Raw genomic sequence first — 21,396 nt, forward strand, 5'->3', positions numbered from 1 at the left:
TAAAAAAAAATTTACACTGTAACTTAAACCAATCCCACCATTTTAACACATTCTGAAACCTTGTTTTTGCACTCACACATCTCTCATACAACGCACAAAACTGTTCACTCATCTCCTCATCCTCTAATAACAATACATTTAACTTCCATAAACCACTCTGCACAGACACACATCCTTCCACTCTTACCTCAACCAAAACAAAACGATGATCCGAAAACAAATTTTCACACAATTCCCAACTCACCTCTTTCACTCCATTCGCAACAAAACAATGATCAATCCTCAACTTTATATTTGCACTCTGCCATGTAAACTTATTACTTTCGTTACCCACACAAACCCATACATCCTGTAACCGCAAATCCACACACATCTCACTCAATATTTTGGAAGATTTATCCAACGAGCTATCCCCACTTCTATCACCTAGACGTACAATGCAATTGAAATCCCCCATAAACAAAATCGGTTCCTGACCTACTAAGAAAAACTTAACTTCTCCAACAACTCACACCGCTCATTCTTCCTCACTGAGCCATAAATATTAATTATCCTCATTTCCTTCCCCATAAATAAAACTTTAAACAAAATGGCCCTCCCTGGCTCAATATAAGTAACAGAAATAATTTCTACATTTCTATTTTTAATTAGAATCCCAACCCCCGAATTCTTCACACCATTCTCTCCTGACCACACAGATGATCCGAACTTCCAATCTTTCTCTAATTCTTCATAACATAACTTAAATTCAACCCCACACTCCTGTAACAAAAAAATATCCGCTTGGATAGTAGAAAGAAAATCAAAAATTGTCACTCTACGTCTAGTATTTGCGATAGATCGCACATTAAGAGAAGCCACCCTCAACTGCATTCAAAAAAAAGGGATAGAGCAGAATAACACAAATCTTCCATTACGGTCTCCATCCAGGTTATCCGGGCTCCGTCTCCCTACCATCTTGTAGCTTTCTTACCACAGGTTCGGACACTCCAGAGCCCCCATCATCTTCCTCCTTTCCCAAATCCATGGTCCAGGAGAAAGAATCTGGCGACCCCACTCCACCAAATAAATCCTCACCCGTGTCTTCAGCTGTACTCTCCGCTACTTTCCTTCTTTTATGCCCCACATCTTCTTCTGGGTCTTCTTGTAGTCGCACCTCCTTTCCCATTTGACATTCCATTTCCTCTTTATCCTCTTCCACCACCACAGTTGTTTCATCGGGTTTCTCCTCCACCACCATTTCACTCTCCTTCTCCACCCTCACGTTGGGTTCCACCTCAGATACCACATTACCTCCTCCTCCATCCTCCGGATTCTTCAACCCCAACTCCTTCTCCAACTCCACCACCTGCCTCAGAACATCCTCATCTTCCGGCAAATTCATTTTCTTAGTTGTTTTCGTTCCAGCTACTTTTTCAGCAAACGTCTTGACTCTGCTAGGACATTCTTCGTATAAATGATCTGTGCCTTGGCAATGGGTGCACTTCTTAGGGGCAGTACAATTTTCTGCAGAATGTCCCAAGCCCGTACAATTCCGGCACCTCTTCAACAAGTCGCACTGTGCAGTTGTATGTCCCCTATCCGCACACTTCCAGCAATAGGGGGGCATCCCCGAATATTTGAGGAACCCCCTATTACGGCCAATTTGAAAGGTCTGTTTTATGTGATCTGAGTGATCGGCTGCAAAATCGTTCACATAGAACCTGCACCTATATAGCCTTTTACCAGACCACACTCCAACGCTGTTATCAATCAACTTCACGAATTCCACCTCCTCACATTCCATTTTCAAGAAATCGGTCACTTCCCTCGTTGTCACATAGGGATTGTACATCATCACAGTCACAAGTTTCCAAGGACTCCGATGTAAAAATTCTACACTAAATCTTTCCATCTCCGGTTTCTTTTCCACCGCCTCCCACCTCATCTTGAAATCCTTATATATCGAATATTCATTAAAAATCACCTCCACCACTCCTTGGTTCCGATATTCCGCCATGCACAGCAAATCCTCACCTTGGATTCCACATTCTGATAATACTTTCTCCATTACCAATTTAGCACAATCTTCCTCCCGGCATTCGCCATCGATTTCAATTTTAACCGCATTGCGGAAGCGCACCTCATGGGCCGCTGAGGTAAACCTTGCATCCTCCATTACCAAAGCAAAGGATATGCACAGGATATGCAAATATATGCAAATAGGCTTCTCACACTGGAGAACCTCAGTCGCTCTCAGCCTTCTCCATTAAGGGGGGAACCCCCAAAATGTTCAATGCTCACCTGGCCAGGCTCAGAGGCCTGGCCCGCTGATCCCCGAAATATCCGGACACGCGCGGGAGCCCTTTGATCGTGCCAAAAGGCCGAGAAGCGATAACCCAATTATTCTCTTCTCCGAGCGAGCGGCGGCAGGCCCGCAAGCCAGAGCTCACTGAGAGGAGCTGCTGAGGCTGCTGCTGCCCTGGCCCCCTGTCTGCCCTTCCCCCGCGTCTAGACCGGGCGGAGACGCTGATTAGCAACTTTTCCCACCTGGCCTGGTCAAGCAGTCTAATCCCCTGCTGATGACCTAGATAACAATCCACAATTTCTAACACCTGTCCAACACCTTTGCAAGCACCTGCTGACCCTGGCAATGACCAGCAGGCAGCCAGCAGCAACAATTGCACTCATCCAAGTTGCTTCTCGTTGCTGCTCTACCAGGGAAAAGCATTTGCATGAGACCGCCTCCTGGGACACGTGGACGAAAGCCAAAAAAGGCTGGGACCCACTAGAGGGAGACACAGGCTGCTGAATGAATACTCAGGCAGTAACTGCTGTTCAGAAAGCTGGTTGTACGAAGGGACAAGAATGGAGCAAAGTCAGGCCTATTGCAATGGCTGAGCTGGCTGGACATGGCTAGGAAAAAAAGGCCTCATTTTGGGCCTGGCCTAGAAAGTTCATTCATACTCGAGCTAGCTACCTAGTCGAAATGTGTCTACTTGCTGACTTCCTAGGTTTGGCTTCTTGCAACTACTGCCACTTCACCTGCTTCTTCCTGAGCAAAAGAATATTGAGCGAGCAAGGAAGGAGGAAGGGAGAAAGAAAGGCCAAGAACTGACACGAAGCAAAAAACACCAGTACACACAGGGGTTAAACGCAAGTTTATTGCAAAAATGAACAACATACAGACAGACAGCTTGTGAGCAGCAAAAGTAACATTGCAAGTGAGTGAGCAAGCAAGCAAGCAAAAGGATGAGGAGGATGGAGGGAGGAGAATTTGCTGTTTGAATTCATTCTGTTTTTGGAAACTGCATAAGAGAGGGGTGCACCGGTCCTGGAGGTACTGCAATACCAGGTCGATGTGTGGAGTGGACAGAGCAAGCTCTTCTTCCATCTCCCTGTTCTAAAAATCCATTTAATATATGGTCCCCAGATAGGGGACGTATCAGATATTAAACTGATAAGAACAGATTTTTTTTATTTTTTATTTTTTTTTCTTCCCATCAGATCTCAAGCAAGTCCATATATCTCACAGAAAAGATCGTTCACCTTCAAGAACCTTCCGCCCAAGTTCTTTCCAGGTACTCGCTCAAATCATCATATAGGCTTCATATTTATCACAAACATCTTAAAATCATCATATAAACATTTTAAAACATAATATACACGCCCATACCCTTACCAACCACCCCCCTTCCACCTACCCCAACCCCAATATCCATTTGCTTCATCCACTCCCATATGCTTCCTATCAACCAACAACACCACATACAACCTGGCAAAAAACAAATTCACACAATCCATCTCAGACATTACAAACTTCCTTCCCACATCACCTCCCTAAAGATTGCGGCAACAATCCAAATTTTCCTCTGTATTGTCTTATGTCCCTCTACCAGTCCAAAGAACCACACCACCTTTCCCGCACCCTTGACACCCACCACCTCTTCCACAAAAAAGGCCAATTTCATCCGCACTCTATGTACAAAGGAGCAATAAAACAAAGCATGTTCCGCAGTCTCAAGATCGTTACACCCTTCTCTAGGACACTTATCATCCCTAGAAAGATCCCTCGCCTTTAAAAAGGCTTTCGTCAACAATGCCCCATGAAACGCCAACCAGGAAATCTCCTTTTGCCTATTAGAGACTCCTTCCAAAAGAAATCTCTTCCAGCATAACTCCGTTAATCTAGAACTAAGTCCACAGATGTTGGCCCTCACCTCCTCTCTCAGTAACCACTTTTTCAAAGCCCTCTTTTCAATTGCAGCTCCTCCCAGCTCTTTCAGTCTATTGGTTTCATAAAAGGCAGCCAACCTCAAATAAAAGGAAGGTGTTACCAAAGCAATTGGTCTAGATGCATCTTTCTCGCACCAGCCCCATTTAATCAGAGTCCACCCAGCCAAATACCTCATTAAAAGGCCAGTTTTGCCCCCCGCCATAAAAGCTTTATAATGCGCCAACCAAAAGTGCAAACTTAAAAAGACAGGAATATCAGGAAACCCACATCCTCCTTCTTCGAGTTTCTTTATTACTACTTTCCTCTCCACCCTTTCCATCTTACTACCCCAGAAAAAAACAAACAGAACTCTAACAATCTTTTGCATCCACCTCACATTAGGTGGGAAAACCAAACTATAGTACAGTAATAAAGGCAAAATCACTGATTTAACCACCAACACTTTCCCAGCTAATGTTAGCCGTCTTAATTTCCAAAAATCGATTTTCTTCTGGATCTTCCCCATCGCCTTCTCCGCATTGGATTGGTCCAGTAAATTCCTTCCAAACTGAGTCCCCAAGATTATTATGGAATCGACCCCTTCCACCTTTACCTCCTTCAGTGTTCCGGACCCACTCAACATACAGACCTGACTCTTTTGCCAGTTGACATTCAGCCCGGACATGCAACTAAACAATTTAAGCTGAAGTTCAGCCCTCCTTGCATCGGCCTCAGAAGAACAAATAAACGTTGCATCATCCATATAACAGACTGCTTTAGCGTATTCCCCTCCACTTCCTGGCACAAAAACACCTTTTATCCCTTTATCCTTCTGTACATGACGAAGAAGAGGTTCAATTGCGCAAATAAACATAATCGGAGACAGGGGGCAACCCTGTCTAACCCCTGCTTTAACAGAAAATAAATCAGATAAATTGCCGTTAACTAAAACTTGACTCACAATCCCCGTATACAAACCCCTCAAAGTCTTTAAAAAGGGCATCGGGATTCCCATCTGCTCCAAAACTTTAAATAAAAAGGAATGCGCCACCTTATCATAGGCCTTTTCCAAATCCACTCCCATAAGGGCCAAGGGCCTATTATTCAGCTGGGAATAGGTAACCAAATCCCGTAACAAAATTAGTATATCTGAGATCCTTCGACCAGGCACCGCACACACCTGTTCCTCCCCGACCAACATATGTACCACCATACTAAGCCTATTAGCCAACAGCTTTGCCACAAGTTTGTAATCAACGTTTAACAGTGTGATAGGGCGCCAGTTCTTTATCTCCCTTCGATCCCCCTTTTTAAAAATTAAAGTAATCGCCCCTTCTTTCATAGTGGAGGACAATACCCCATTGGAAACACAAAACGTAACTATCTCTGTAAGATGCCCTTTCAAAATTTCCCAAAACCTAATATAAAATTCAGCTGGAAGGCCATCTTTACCAGGAGTTTTATTCCTCTGCATACTCTTCAATCCTCTCTCGACTTCCAACTCTGTTATATCGTCCATCAACCCCTCAGCATCCTCCTTCTCCAAACATCTTCCCAATACACTGCAATATTCCTCCTGCTCTTCCTCCTGCACCCCCTTTTGCACATCATATAAATTTTTGTAAAAAGAAAACACTTCCTCCATCACTCTATCCCCTTTCACCTCTTCCTCCCCCACCAACACAGAGGTCATTGTCTTCCTTCCAGAAAAGGCCTTCTTGAAGAAGTACCTTGAGCACTTCTCCCCCTCCTCCATATCTTTAACTTTAGCATTGAAAATAATACTTTTCCCTTTCTCCTTCAACATCCTATCTCTCAATTCTCGCACCTCCTTCAACTCCTCATTCACATCAATACCTAACCTTTTGCACTTATGCAAGAAGGACAGCCTCTTAATCAGAACCAACTCTTCCTTTTTTCTCTCCGCAGCCTTCAATCTACCCATTCTCTGGAAGAATTCAGCAAGACATCCCTTGACCCAATCCCACCACACCAGGACATTCGTAAAGTTCACCTTCTGCTCCACCAACTCCTCCAGGTAAGTACCACATTTTCTACATACATCTTCATCTTCCAAAATTGTAACATTCAATTTCCACCACCCACCACCAAACTTGACCCCTCCCCCAACATCCAACTTGCAGCTCAATAGCACATGGTCCGAAAAAAGGACTGGGATAGCCTCATAACCAATTATCTCAACAAATTCAGATGTTAACAGGAAATCAATACAGGATAACACGGTCCCTTTATCGGAATGGTAAGTATGCGCCGTCTGATCCCCCTCCACCACCAGAGCAACGTCCTTAAGCCTAAAATCACTTATGAGCTCATTCAGTAGACGGGAGGTCACATCCACCCCCCCTCCTTCACTGACACCACATCTATCACGCCCCTTTCTTACACAGTTAAAATCACCCGCCACAATCGTTGTCATTCTTCCTGGTAGGTGCAATCTCAAAACGTCCAGAAATTCCTTACGCCCCCTCTTCTCCGCAGGTGCATAACAATTAAACAATCTTATTCTTTCGTCCTCGAATTCAAACGTAACTGACAGACACCTCCCAGGGACCACTTCCTCATATGATAGAACTTTCAGGTTATCATTTTTAACTAGCACCCCAACACCTTCCGACCTGGATTCACAACAAGGAGCCCACACAGCCACTCCCTTCTCCCACTTGGTAATGCCCGACAAATCATCTACACCACATTCCTGTAGACAAATTATATCAGCATTAACAGATCCCAAAAAATCCAAAACGAAAGCCCTCCTACCACCTGCCTTAAGGCTCCTAACATTTAAAGAGACAACAGTAAGAACCATCATCAAAAAACGAAAACTAGCCATCATAAAAAATTAACAAGGTCCTTCCTTAAGTCCAGGATCTCCTTGCCTCATCCGCTGTCTTCTTCTTGGCTCTGGAGAACTGGCGACCCCCTCTTCGGAAGCCCCAGGTGAAGCGATATATAAGGAGTTTCCCTCCTCACTTTCCACACCTCCCCCCTCTGTCTGAGTCCGCTTTCCAGCCAACTGAGTTTCAGAACCAGGGGAAGACAACATAGGTTGGCCACATTCAAGACTTTCGTCACTATCCATGTCATCCTGCTCCTCATCCTCACTGGAAGGAATGTCAGCGACCAGCACCGGAGCCACGAACGGGCTAGATACCGGACTAACCACCGGGTTGCCACCTTCAATGATGATCTCGATGCCATCTGGAGAACCAGGGGATTGAACCGCATCTCCGCCTACTTCCATCTCCTCTTCTCGGGGGGAATTATCATCCGCATTGGGATCATCCGCATGATCCCCTTCCGGACCCTCCGCCTTCTTTGGGTGGGCAGAGTTACAGCCAGTGGCATCAGCCGCAGCCGCGGCGGCACCACCCGCCTTCCTCACTCCGTCACTTGTCCCTCCAGCATCACCGGGTGGAGCATCACTGGGACCAGACTCAGGGGTTCCGCTGGCATGACTCCCTTCCCCTGGAGCCCTCTCAGCACCCCCTCCTTGTCCACCCCTCTGCTCTGCCCCCCATCCCATTCTGGTACTGGCTTGCTTCTTCCTTTCCCTCTCATAATCCGGGCATTGCTTTGCCAAATGTCCTGCACGTTTACAGATGTCGCATACCTTCCCCGCCTTACAGTCTTTGGCCTTATGTCCCACCTGCTGACAAAGCCTGCATCTTTCACTCATCTCACATGCATTACTAGTGTGGCCATACATTAGACACTTCCTGCAATACTTCGGTTGCCCTTGATAGAATAGGAATCCCCTCTCTCCACCAATCGTGAAGATAGGGGGCGGCCGTTTCACTCCCCCAATACTATCACGGTCCAGTTTAAACCGGCCAAAAAATCTGTATTTGCCTGTCCAAATATTATATCTATTCAAAACGGGTTCTCCCCCTCTCAGTACTTCACAGTAATTATCAAGAAACGCTCTTACCAAGGCCGGGTCCGCAAACGGGTTGTACATATGAACAATGATCATTTTTTCCTCCTCCATAAACAATGGAATTACTTGTATGAATTTCAATGCACCTTCTCCTTTCATTTTTTCAGCAGCTTCAAAAATATTCCAACAAATCGCTGTGGAAGAAAAGGTCACATCGTAAATACCTTGGCTTGGGAAATCTTGGAGGCACAACACATCTCTCACCGCAATATTGAAGGTCTCCGTCAGTACATGCACCACGATAGTCTTCAAGGACACCTGCTCCTTGCATCCTGGCATCACCAGAAATCTTAGTGAGTCTTTAAGCCCACGGTTCGCCATCTCGAAGGAAAAAAGGGTCAACGATCCGCCCGCCTACCTATGGGGGCCCCCACAGTTCCGCCAACCGACCGAAGAACAGACGCCCTTCCAAAGGCGATCGCTTCCCGTTGCCCGGGGACTAAGCCTAAAGCCAATAGCAACAAGGGGGGGCCCTCCGAAAAGGGACGCTCCCCCCAAGGCCGACTGTCGGGTACCCCGGGCACCTCTCGACTAGGTCTCCTGCAGTAACACTGCACTTGATCCTAGCCAAAAGGCCGAGAAGCGATAACCCAATTATTCTCTTTTCCGAGCGAGCGGCGGCAGGCCCGCAAGCCAGAGCTCACGGAGAGGAGCTGCGGCTGCTGCCCAGGCCCCCGGTCTGCCCTTCCCCCACGTCTAGACCGGGCGGAGGCGCTGATTAGCAACTTTTCACACCTGGCCTGGTCAAGCAGTCTAATCCCCTGCTGATGACCTAGATAACAATCCACAATTTCTAACACCTGTCCAACACCTTTGCAAGCACCTGCTGACCCTGGCAATGACCAGCAGGCAGCCAGCAGCAACAATTGCACTCATCCAAGTTGCTTCTCGTTGCTGCTCTACGAGAGAAAAGCATTTGCATGAGACCGCCTCCTGGGACACGTGGACGAAAGCCAAAAAAGGCTGGGACCCACTAGAGGGAGACACAGGCTGCTGAATGAATACTCAGGCAGTAACTGCTGTTCAGAAAGCTGGTTGTACGAAGGGACAAGAATGGAGCAAAGTCAGGCCTATTGCAATGGCTGAGCTGGCTGGACATGGCTAGGAAAAAAAGGCCTCATTTTGGGCCTGGCCTAGAAAGTTCATTCATACTCGAGCTAGCTAGCTAGTCGAAATGTGTCTACTTGCTGACTTCCTAGGTTTGGCTTCTTGCAACTACTGCCACTTCACCTGCTTCTTCCTGAGCAAAAGAATATTGAGCGAGCAAGGAAGGAGGAAGGGAGAAAGAAAGGCCAAGAACTGACACGAAGCAAAAAACACCAGTACACACAGGGGTTAAACGCAAGTTTATTGCAAAAATGAACAACATACAGACAGACAGCTTGTGAGCAGCAAAAGTAACATTGCAAGTGAGTGAGCAAGCAAGCAAGCAAAAGGATGAGGAGGATGGAGGGAGGAGAATTTGCTGTTTGAATTCATTCTGTTTTTGGAAACTGCATAAGAGAGGGGTGCACCGGTCCTGGAGGTACTGCAATACCAGGTCGATGCGTGGAGTGGACAGAGCAAGCTCTTCTTCCATCTCCCTGTTCTAAAAATCCATTTAATATATGGTCCCCAGATAGGGGACGTATCAGATATTAAACTGATAAGAACAGATTTTTTTTATTTTTTATTTTTTTTTCTTCCCATCAGATCTCAAGCAAGTCCATATATCTCACAGAAAAGATCGTTCACCTTCAAGAACCTTCCGCCCAAGTTCTTTCCAGGTACTCGCTCAAATCATCATATAGGCTTCATATTTATCACAAACATCTTAAAATCATCATATAAACATTTTAAAACATAATATACACGCCCATACCCTTACCAACCACCCCCCTTCCACCTACCCCAACCCCAATATCCATTTGCTTCATCCACTACCATATGCTTCCTATCAACCAACAACACCACATACAACCTGGCAAAAAACAAATTCACACAATCCATCTCAGACATTACAAACTTCCTTCCCACATCACCTCCCTAAAGATTGCGGCAACAATCCAAATTTTCCTCTGTATTGTCTTATGTCCCTCTACCAGTCCAAAGAACCACACCACCTTTCCCGCACCCTTGACACCCACCACCTCTTCCACAAAAAAGGCCAATTTCATCCGCACTCTATGTACAAAGGAGCAATAAAACAAAGCATGTTCCGCAGTCTCAAGATCGTTACACCCTTCTCTAGGACACTTATCATCCCTAGAAAGATCCCTCGCCTTTAAAAAGGCTTTCGTCAACAATGCCCCATGAAACGCCAACCAGGAAATCTCCTTTTGCCTATTAGAGACTCCTTCCAAAAGAAATCTCTTCCAGCATAACTCCGTTAATCTAGAACTAAGTCCACAGATGTTGGCCCTCACCTCCTCTCTCAGTAACCACTTTTTCAAAGCCCTCTTTTCAATTGCAGCTCCTCCCAGCTCTTTCAGTCTATTGGTTTCATAAAAGGCAGCCAACCTCAAATAAAAGGAAGGTGTTACCAAAGCAATTGGTCTAGATGCATCTTTCTCGCACCAGCCCCATTTAATCAGAGTCCACCCAGCCAAATACCTCATTAAAAGGCCAGTTTTGCCCCCCGCCATAAAAGCTTTATAATGCGCCAACCAAAAATGCAAACTTAAAAAGACAGGAATTTCAGGAAACCCACATCCTCCTTCTTCGAGTTTCTTTATTACTACTTTCCTCTCCACCCTTTCCATCTTACTACCCCAGAAAAAAACAAACAGAACTCTAACAATCTTTTGCATCCACCTCACATTAGGTGGGAAAACCAAACTATAGTACAGTAATAAAGGCAAAATCACTGATTTAACCACCAACACTTTCCCAGCTAATGTTAGCCGTCTTAATTTCCAAAAATCGATTTTCTTCTGGATCTTCCCCATCGCCTTCTCCGCATTGGATTGGTCCAGTAAATTCCTTCCAAACTGAGTCCCCAAGATTATTATGGAATCGACCCCTTCCACCTTTACCTCCTTCAGTGTTCCGGACCCACTCAACATACAGACCTGACTCTTTTGCCAGTTGACATTCAGCCCGGACATGCAACTAAACAATTTAAGCTGAAGTTCAGCCCTCCTTGCATCGGCCTCAGAAGAACAAATAAACGTTGCATCATCCATATAACAGACTGCTTTAGCGTATTCCCCTCCACTTCCTGGCACAAAAACACCTTTTATCCCTTTATCCTTCTGTACATGACGAAGAAGAGGTTCAATTGCGCAAATAAACATAATCGGAGACAGGGGGCAACCCTGTCTAACCCCTGCTTTAACAGAAAATAAATCAGATAAATTGCCGTTAACTAAAACTTGACTCACAATCCCCGTATACAAACCCCTCAAAGTCTTTAAAAAGGGCATCGGGATTCCCATCTGCTCCAAAACTTTAAATAAAAAGGAATGCGCCACCTTATCATAGGCCTTTTCCAAATCCACTCCCATAAGGGCCAAGGGCCTATTATTCAGCTCGGAATAGGTAACCAAATCCCGTAACAAAATTAGTATATCTGAGATCCTTCGACCAGGCACCGCACACACCTGTTCCTCCCCGACCAACATATGTACCACCATACTAAGCCTATTAGCCAACAGCTTTGCCACAAGTTTGTAATCAACGTTTAACAGTGTGATAGGGCGCCAGTTCTTTATCTCCCTTCGATCCCCCTTTTTAAAAATTAAAGTAATCGCCCCTTCTTTCATAGTGGAGGACAATACCCCATTGGAAACACAAAACGTAACTATCTCTGTAAGATGCCCTTTCAAAATTTCCCAAAACCTAATATAAAATTCAGCTGGAAGGCCATCTTTACCAGGAGTTTTATTCCTCTGCATACTCTTCAATCCTCTCTCGACTTCCAACTCTGTTATATCGTCCATCAACCCCTCAGCATCCTCCTTCTCCAAACATCTTCCCAATACACTGCAATATTCCTCCTGCTCTTCCTCCTGCACCCCCTTTTGCACATCATATAAATTTTTGTAAAAAGAAAACACTTCCTCCATCACTCTATCCCCTTTCACCTCTTCCTCCCCCACCAACACAGAGGTCATTGTCTTCCTTCCAGAAAAGGCCTTCTTGAAGAAGTACCTTGAGCACTTCTCCCCCTCCTCCATATCTTTAACTTTAGCATTGAAAAGAATACTTTTCCCTTTCTCCTTCAACATCCTATCTCTCAATTCTCGCACCTCCTTCAACTCCTCATTCACATCAATACCTAACCTTTTGCACTTATGCAAGAAGGACAGCCTCTTAATCAGAACCAACTCTTCCTTTTTTCTCTCCGCAGCCTTCAATCTACCCATTCTCTGGAAGAATTCAGCAAGACATCCCTTGACCCAATCCCACCACACCAGGACATTCGTAAAGTTCACCTTCTGCTCCACCAACTCCTCCAGGTAAGTACCACATTTTCTACATACATCTTCATCTTCCAAAATTGTAACATTCAATTTCCACCACCCACCACCAAACTTGACCCCTCCCCCAACATCCAACTTGCAGCTCAATAGCACATGGTCCGAAAAAAGGACTGGGATAGCCTCATAACCAATTATCTCAACAAATTCAGATGTTAACAGGAAATCAATACAGGATGACACGGTCCCTTTATCGGAATGGTAAGTATGCGCCGTCTGATCCCCCTCCACCACCAGAGCAACGTCCTTAAGCCTAAAATCACTTATGAGCTCATTCAGTAGACGGGAGGTCACATCCACCCCCCCTCCTTCACTGACACCACATCTATCACGCCCCTTTCTTACACAGTTAAAATCACCCGCCACAATCGTTGTCATTCTTCCTGGTAGGTGCAATCTCAAAACGTCCAGAAATTCCTTACGCCCCCTCTTCTCCGCAGGTGCATAACAATTAAACAATCTTATTCTTTCGTCCTCGAATTCAAACGTAACTGACAGACACCTCCCAGGGACCACTTCCTCATATGATAGAACTTTCAGGTTATCATTTTTAACTAGCACCCCAACACCTTCCGACCTGGATTCACAACAAGGAGCCCACACAGCCACTCCCTTCTCCCACTTGGTAATGCCCGACAAATCATCTACACCACATTCCTGTAGACAAATTATATCAGCATTAACAGATCCCAAAAAATCCAAAACGAAAGCCCTCCTACCACCTGCCTTAAGGCTCCTAACATTTAAAGAGACAACAGTAAGAACCATCATCAAAAAACGAAAACTAGCCATCATAAAAAATTAACAAGGTCCTTCCTTAAGTCCAGGATCTCCTTGCCTCATCCGCTGTCTTCTTCTTGGCTCTGGAGAACTGGCGACCCCCTCTTCGGAAGCCCCAGGTGAAGCGATATATAAGGAGTTTCCCTCCTCACTTTCCACACCTCCCCCCTCTGTCTGAGTCCGCTTTCCAGCCAACTGAGTTTCAGAACCAGGGGAAGACAACATAGGTTGGCCACATTCAAGACTTTCGTCACTATCCATGTCATCCATGTCATCCTGCTCCTCATCCTCACTGGAAGGAATGTCAGCGACCAGCACTGGAGCCACGAACGGGCTAGATACCGGACTAACCACCGGGTTGCCACCTTCAATGATGATCTCGATGCCATCTGGAGAACCAGGGGATTGAACCGCATCTCCGCCTACTTCCATCTCCTCTTCTCGGGGGGAATTATCATCCGCATTGGGATCATCCGCATGATCCCCTTCCGGACCCTCCGCCTTCTTTGGGTGGGCAGAGTTACAGCCAGTGGCATCAGCCGCAGCCGCGGCGGCACCACCCGCCTTCCTCACTCCGTCACTTGTCCCTCCAGCATCACCGGGTGGAGCATCACTGGGACCAGACTCAGGGGTTCCGCTGGCATGACTCCCTTCCCCTGGAGCCCTCTCAGCACCCCCTCCTTGTCCACCCCTCTGCTCTGCCCCCCATCCCATTCTGGTACTGGCTTGCTTCTTCCTTTCCCTCTCATAATCCGGGCATTGCTTTGCCAAATGTCCTGCACGTTTACAGATGTCGCATACCTTCCCCGCCTTACAGTCTTTGGCCTTATGTCCCACCTGCTGACAAAGCCTGCATCTTTCACTCATCTCACATGCATTACTAGTGTGGCCATACATTAGACACTTCCTGCAATACTTCGGTTGCCCTTGATAGAATAGGAATCCCCTCTCTCCACCAATCGTGAAGATAGGGGGCGGCCGTTTCACTCCCCCAATACTATCACGGTCCAGTTTAAACCGGCCAAAAAATCTGTATTTGCCTGTCCAAATATTATATCTATTCAAAACGGGTTCTCCCCCTCTCAGTACTTCACAGTAATTATCAAGAAACGCTCTTACCAAGGCCGGGTCCGCAAACGGGTTGTACATATGAACAATGATAATTTTTTCCTCCTCCATAAACAATGGAATTACTTGTATGAATTTCAATGCACCTTCTCCTTTCATTTTTTCAGCAGCTTCAAAAATATTCCAACAAATCGCTGTGGAAGAAAAGGTCACATCGTAAATACCTTGGCTTGGGAAATCTTGGAGGCACAACACATCTCTCACCGCAATATTGAAGGTCTCCGTCAGTACATCCACCACGATCGTCTTCAAGGACACCTGCTCCTTGCATCCTGGCATCACCAGAAATCTTAGTGAGTCTTTAAGCCCACGGTTCGCCATCTCGAAGGAAAAAAGGGTCAACGATCCGCCCGCCTACCTATGGGGGCCCCCACAAGGGGGAACCCCCACAGTTCCGCCAACCGACCGAAGAACAGACGCCCTTCCAAAGGCGATCGCTTCCCGTTGCCCGGGGACTAAGCCTAAAGCCAATAGCAACAAGGGGGGGCCCTCCGAAAAGGGACGCTCCCCCCAAGGCCGACTGTCGGGTACCCCGGGCACCTCTCGACTAGGTCTCCTGCAGTAACACTGCACTTGATCCTAGCCAAAAGGCCGAGAAGCGATAACCCAATTATTCTCTTTTCCGAGCGAGCGGCGGCAGGCCCGCAAGCCAGAGCTCACGGAGAGGAGCTGCTGCTGCGGCTGCTGCCCAGGCCCCCGGTCTGCCCTTCCCCCGCGTCTAGACCGGGCGGAGGCGCTGATTAGCAACTTTTCACACCTGGCCTGGTCAAGCAGTCTAATCCCCTGCTGATGACCTAGATAACAATCCACAATTTCTAACACCTGTCCAACACCTTTGCAAGCACCTGCTGACCCTGGCAATGACCAGCAGGCAGCCAGCAGCAACAATTGCACTCATCCAAGTTGCTTCTCGTTGCTGCTCTACGAGGGAAAAGCATTTGCATGAGACCGCCTCCTGGGACACGTGGACGAAAGCCGAAAAAGGCTGGGACCCACTAGAGGGAGACACAGGCTGCTGAATGAATACTCAGGCAGGGAACTGCTGTTCAGCAAGCTGGTTGTACGAAGGGACAAGAATGGAGCAAAGTCAGGCCTATTGCAATGGCTGAGCTGGCTGGACATGGCTAGGAAAAAAAAGGCCTCATTTTGGGCCTGGCCTAGAAAGTTCAGTCATACTTGAGCTAGCTACCTAGTCGAAATGTGTCTACTTGCTGACTTCCTAGGTTTGGCTTCTTGCAACTACTGCCACTTCACCTGCTTCTTCCTGAGCAAAAGAATATTGAGCGAGCAAGGAAGGAGGAAGGGAGAAAGAAAGGCCAAGAACTGACACGAAGCAAAAAACACCAGTACACACAGGGGTTAAACGCAAGTTTATTGCAAAAATGAACAACATACAGACAGCTTGTGAGCAGCAAAAGTAACATTGCAAGTGAGTGAGCAAGCAAGCAAAAGGATGAGGAGGATGGAGGAGAATTTGCTGTTTGAATTCATTCTGTTTTTGGAAACTGCATAAGAGAGGGGTGCACCAGTCCTGGAGGTACTGTAATACCAGGTCGATGCGTGGAGTGGACAGAGCAAGCTCTTCTTCCATCTCCCTGTTCTAAAAATCCATTTAATATATGGTCCCCAGATAGGGGACGTATCAGATATTAAACTGATAAGAACAGATTTTTTATTTTTATTTTTTCTTTTCCCATCAGATTGAATCACTAGCTCGACACGAACTCACGATACCTTCACTGACAGTGTTCCATTCATCATCTGGGCACAAAAATTATCAAGCACAATACAATATTAAAAACATCCGAAAATCACAAAACACCCCCCACCCTCCAATCCTTAAAATTCCATAGCACATTCGCCTCCCTTTCCCCCAGCCTCCTCCTATCCATCATCAATACATGGTACAATTTAGCCACACACCATTCCATACAGTCTTCTTCTGTCAGCACCAACTTATTTTTCTGAAACGCACACCTCGCCTCCCACACCACCTCTTTAAAGATCGCTGAAAAAATGAGCATTTTGCGTTCTGCCACTTTCCCACCACCACCAACCCCGTACACACCAAGGACATAAGATACATTCTCTACGTGAAACACTCTTTTTAGAAAACCTTCCATCCTCCTCCACAATTTCCTCACAAAACCACACTCCCAGAACACGTGTCTAACGCTCTCTCTCCCTCCACAATCTTTCCTAGGGCAGACATCACTCCTAACCAGATCCCTAGCTTTCAGGAATTCACAGGTAAGTAGACAGTTATGTAACACCATCCAACCTAACTCCTTTTGTTTATTGGTTATCCCTATCACAGACCTATTTTTCCAACACTCTTCAGCCTGTTTTGAATTCAACCCAAAAACACTAGCCGTAACCTCCCCCCTCCTCAGCCATTTCCATAAATAATTTTTATTGGTAGCATCCGACCCCAACCCAAGGAGCCCTTTTTTCTCGAAAAAAAACTTTCATCCTCAAATAATAACTGGGAGACACCAAAGACATTGGCCTCCTTAAGTCCTTTTTACACCACCCCCATTTCAGGAGTGGCCAGCCAATTAAGTACCTCATTAGGGAAGCTGCCTTCCCACCAGCCAAAAAGGCTTTATGATGGACCAACCACCACTGAACCTCAAGAAACCTTTCTATATTAGGGAAGTTGTACCCACCCCTTCTTTCGGTCTTCATCACCTCTTCTCTTGCTATCCTCTCCATCTTGGAACCCCAAAAGAAGACGAATAACAATCTTGTCACCTTCTGCGTCCACCTCTTGCTCAGAGGAAAGATAACTCCAAAGTATACTAGTAGTGGCAAAATAATAGCCTTCACAACTAGAGTTTTCCCCGACAAAGACATCTTCCTTAGTTTCCAAAATTCCAGCTTTTTAGAGATTTTCTCCACTCCTCTTTCCGTGTTGCCTTGGTTTATCAGATCTCGTTCAAATTGTATTCCCAATACGGTGATCTTCTCAGCTTCCTTCAAACTGCTTCCAGACACATCACATGTGCCGCTCAAAGTACATACGTTGCTTTTCCCCCAGTTAACGTTTAGACCAGACATACTTCCAAAAATTTTAAGCTGAAGCTCCGCCCTGCTCAGGTCTCTTGCAGAGCTACATAGGAAGGCCACGTCATCCATGTAACATAAGGCTTTTATATTAGTTCCCTCACTGCCAGGCACAAACATCCCTTTAAAGGCTTTATCAAGCATAGCGTGCTTTACCAGGGGTTCCATAACGGAAATGAACAGAATCGGGGACAGGGGACATCCCTGTCTCACCCCCGATCCTATTCTCACTTCTTCGGATAACTTCCCGTTGATCAACACTCTACTGCCGATGTCTTCGTACAGGCACTTCACCATCCTTACGAGGTCTTCAGAAAAACCCAAACTCTTCAAAACTGTCATCAGATACGTATGAGACACTCGATCATACGCTTTTTCTAGGTCACATCCAGCAACCGCAAACGGCAAATTATTGCTCTGGGCATAGAAGGTAAGATCCCTCAAGAGGATCAAATTGTCCGATATCCTCCTGCCAGGAACCGCACATACCTGCCATTCACCAATAACCCTATCAATCACCACTCTCATCCTATTGGCTAACAGCTTTGCCAAGATTTTGTAATCCGCATTAAGCAAAGTTATCGGTCTCCAATTCTTCACCTCTCGTGGGTCACCTTTTTTGTACAATAAGGTAATAATACCTTCCTTCATCGACTTCGATATTACCTTCTTTTCCATACAGAAAGCGACGATTTCAAGAAGCTGTTCCCTCATAACGGACCAGAAACACAAATAAAATTCAGCAGGAAGCCCATCCCCTCCGGGTGTCTTGTTCTTTTTCATACTCTTCAAAACGTCTTCCACCTCTTTTGATGTTACAGTATCCATTACAGCCTCTGCTTCTTCCTTTCCCAAATTCCCTTCCACCACTTTACAATATTCCACAATCTCCTCCGTTTTGGCACACCTTCCACCCCTATACAAATCTTCATAAAAACTTTTAATTACTTCCCTCATCTTCTCACCCTGCACCTCCTCCTCCCCCTCCAACACAGTAAGTATGGCTTTCCTGGGCCCAAAGGATTTTTTGAAAAAATACCTTGAACAGGTCTCCCCCTCCTCCATATCCTCCACTTTGGCTCTGAACACAATACCTTTCCCTTTTTCTTTAATCAACGCATTCCTCTGTTCTCTTATCAATTGGATTTCCTTCTCCACGTCCACCCCCATCCTCTTACATTTGAACAAGAAGTGCAATTGATCCACGAGACGTTCTTCTTCCTCACGTTTCTTTCTAGCTTCTGCCCTTCCCATCCTCCTAAAAAAAATACCAATTTCCTTCTTCGCCCAGTCCCACCACTCCAACACATTAATAAACCTACGCTTTTTAAATAACAAGGTCTCATAAAAGGACTCAAATTTCTTACGAATAGTATCATTCTCTAACATTAAGCAATTAAGTTTCCACACACCCCTCCCAAAATCCACCCCCACCTCAAAATTCACACGCCCAGAGATTATTGAGTGATCAGAAAAGGCCACCGGGATCACCTCATACCCCTGAATCTCCAGAAAAGAGGAACAAAAAATAAAATCTATTCGGGATTTGACTGTCCCCTTATCAGAATGAAAGGTACAGGACACATCCCCCCCCCTTCCACCACCATCGCCACATCCTGTAGATGGAAATCATTCACAATCTCATTCAACAGTTTAGAGGAAATATCCATTCCACCCCCTTCACCACCCCCTTCTCTATCTTCATTCTTCCTTATACAGTTAAAGTCTCCCATTACAACAGTTCTCCCGGGCAGCCATAACTTGAGTACATTCAAAAAAGCACACCTCTCCTTTTTATCTACAGGTACATAACAATTGATCACACGAAACTTTTTATGGAGCAACTCAAAAATCGCCACCTGCATTCTCCCAGGCACCACCACTTCATGAGACACACACCGTATATTTTTATTTTTAACCAGAATCCCCACTCCCTCACTTCTGGATCCACACACCGGTGACCACAAGGATACGCCATACTTCCACTCCTCCCTTGGGACTCTTTCAATGCCACATTCTTGCAAACCAATAATATCTGTTCTCAGATCGCTCAGATGTTCTAATACCATAGCTCTCCTCCACCCAGAACAAATGCTTCGTACATTTACAGAACTAAATAACAAAGACATGAGAAAAAGGAGGTTCAAGACAACACCAGCCATCATAATCATACCTAAGTATGTTGCATCTCATCAACATCCTCATTCAACTGCTCACACACCCTCTGTCTCCTCCTAAGAAAAGGAGAACTGGCGGATTCCTCAGAACCCCCATCGTCAGGAACGGGTAGGTTATTTCCGTCCTCCCCACTGCTACCCCCTTCCCGAGGCCTTTTGCTCTGAGGCAACTCATGCATTTCTGCAATCACGAGCCTCTGTCCACATTCCAAACTCCCTTCACTGTCTACGGTTTGCATAGCGTCCTCATCCTCACTACTGGAAGACAAGCCACTCATAATTTCCGACAACATTCCAGGGCTCATTATGGTAGATGGTACATTTTCTGCCGCCACAACAGCTTCACCTTCTTCTTCACTTACGACATCTCGCCCTATCTCAGCCTCTTCTCCTCCCATGTTTCCAGGACCTCCAAGACTTCCTTCGCCCGTCACCCCCGCGGTGGCTTCTGCATAGGTCCTGCCACCCGTCGCCCTTCTTCCAGCCAATGGAGCGGCCTTCTCTTTTCCGCCCCCACACTCCGGCACCCTAGCAGGTCCTCCAGGCACAGCCCCACCACCCAGACCCCTGGGGGGGCAGCCCCTGAGTCCGTAGAGGCAGGTCCCACAGGGCCCTCCTCCTCCGGTCCAGTCCTAGACCTCCGCTGTTCCTTTTCCTTACCCATCCTCCTACCCACCCTCTGTTCCAGGTCCGCCATTGATCTAGCCTTCTTAACCTGCTCACATTCTTTAGCTAAATGTCCAGGGCTTTTACAGATGTCACATGTCCTTTTGTTTTTACATTCCTTAGTAGGGTGGTCCTTTGTCCCGCAAAAACGACATTTAATTTCCTGCTTGCAGTCATCGCTTGTGTGGCCATACGTGAAACATCTCCTGCAAAAGCTGGGTTGCCCCGGGTAATACAGGAAACCTCTTTCCCCTCCAATATTGAAAGTGGCCGGAGGCCTTTTCACACCCCCAACACAAAAGGGGTCGGTCTTAAAACGTCCAAAAAATCTATATTTCCCCGACCAGATCCCAAATTTGTTCATTACTTTTTCTCCCCCTCTTAATTCCTCACAATAATTTCCAAGAAATGCTCTTACCAAATTGACGTCTGCAAAAGGGTTATATAGATGTACAATGATTACTTTTTCCTCTTGCATAAACAGGGGGGTGATATCAAATTTCCTTATTAAATCCACCATATCGCGCTTCTTTGTGTCTTCAAAAACGTTCCAACATACCTCATTGGAAGAAAAAGTTGCATCATAAATCCCTTGCTGGACAAAATCTTTTAAGCAAACAATATCTTTTACCTTGACACCAAGGACATCCATCAACAGCTCAACCACGACCGTCTTCAAGGAAATCTCCTGCTTAAATTCCGGCTTCGCTTGGAACCGGACCGAGTCCCGTAAGCCTCGTGACGACATTCTGGCGCAGCGACCGAACCGACTACTCCCGAAAAAAGCTCCAAGGGTACCCCCGAAGGGGCCCCGGAAGCTCCCTCACCGTCTAAACTGCGCCCTGTGGGGTTACAACCCACTATCGCCCTCTCGTGGACCTCCAGCAGCGTCCTGCCCAATAGCAGCAGGGGGTGCACGAAACGAGGAAACACCCCCAGGCCGAGCAGAACTGGTGCCTTCCGTCA

At 46.3% G+C, this 21,396-nt stretch overlaps 1 non-coding gene and 2 pseudogenes across 1 annotated transcript; all 3 read right to left on the bottom strand.

Annotated features, from left to right (window-relative positions):
- Positions 1–3,297: 3,297 nt before the first annotated feature.
- LOC143990524 (U2 spliceosomal RNA) lies at positions 3,298–3,521 on the bottom strand (annotated as a pseudogene).
- Positions 3,522–9,656: 6,135 nt separating this feature from the next.
- LOC143990506 (U2 spliceosomal RNA) lies at positions 9,657–9,880 on the bottom strand (annotated as a pseudogene).
- A 6,156-nt stretch (positions 9,881–16,036) lies between these two features.
- LOC143990522 (U2 spliceosomal RNA) lies at positions 16,037–16,228 on the bottom strand. Its single transcript, XR_013277379.1, has one exon. It is a non-coding gene; the product is annotated as a U2 spliceosomal RNA (small nuclear RNA).
- Positions 16,229–21,396: the final 5,168 nt, after the last annotated feature.

The sequence above is a fragment of the Lithobates pipiens genome, unplaced genomic scaffold (assembly GCF_037356315.1).
Source record: "Lithobates pipiens isolate NorthernLeopardFrog02 unplaced genomic scaffold, aLitPip1_a1.2 Scaffold_18, whole genome shotgun sequence".
Classification (NCBI taxonomy): Eukaryota; Metazoa; Chordata; class Amphibia; order Anura; family Ranidae; genus Lithobates; species Lithobates pipiens.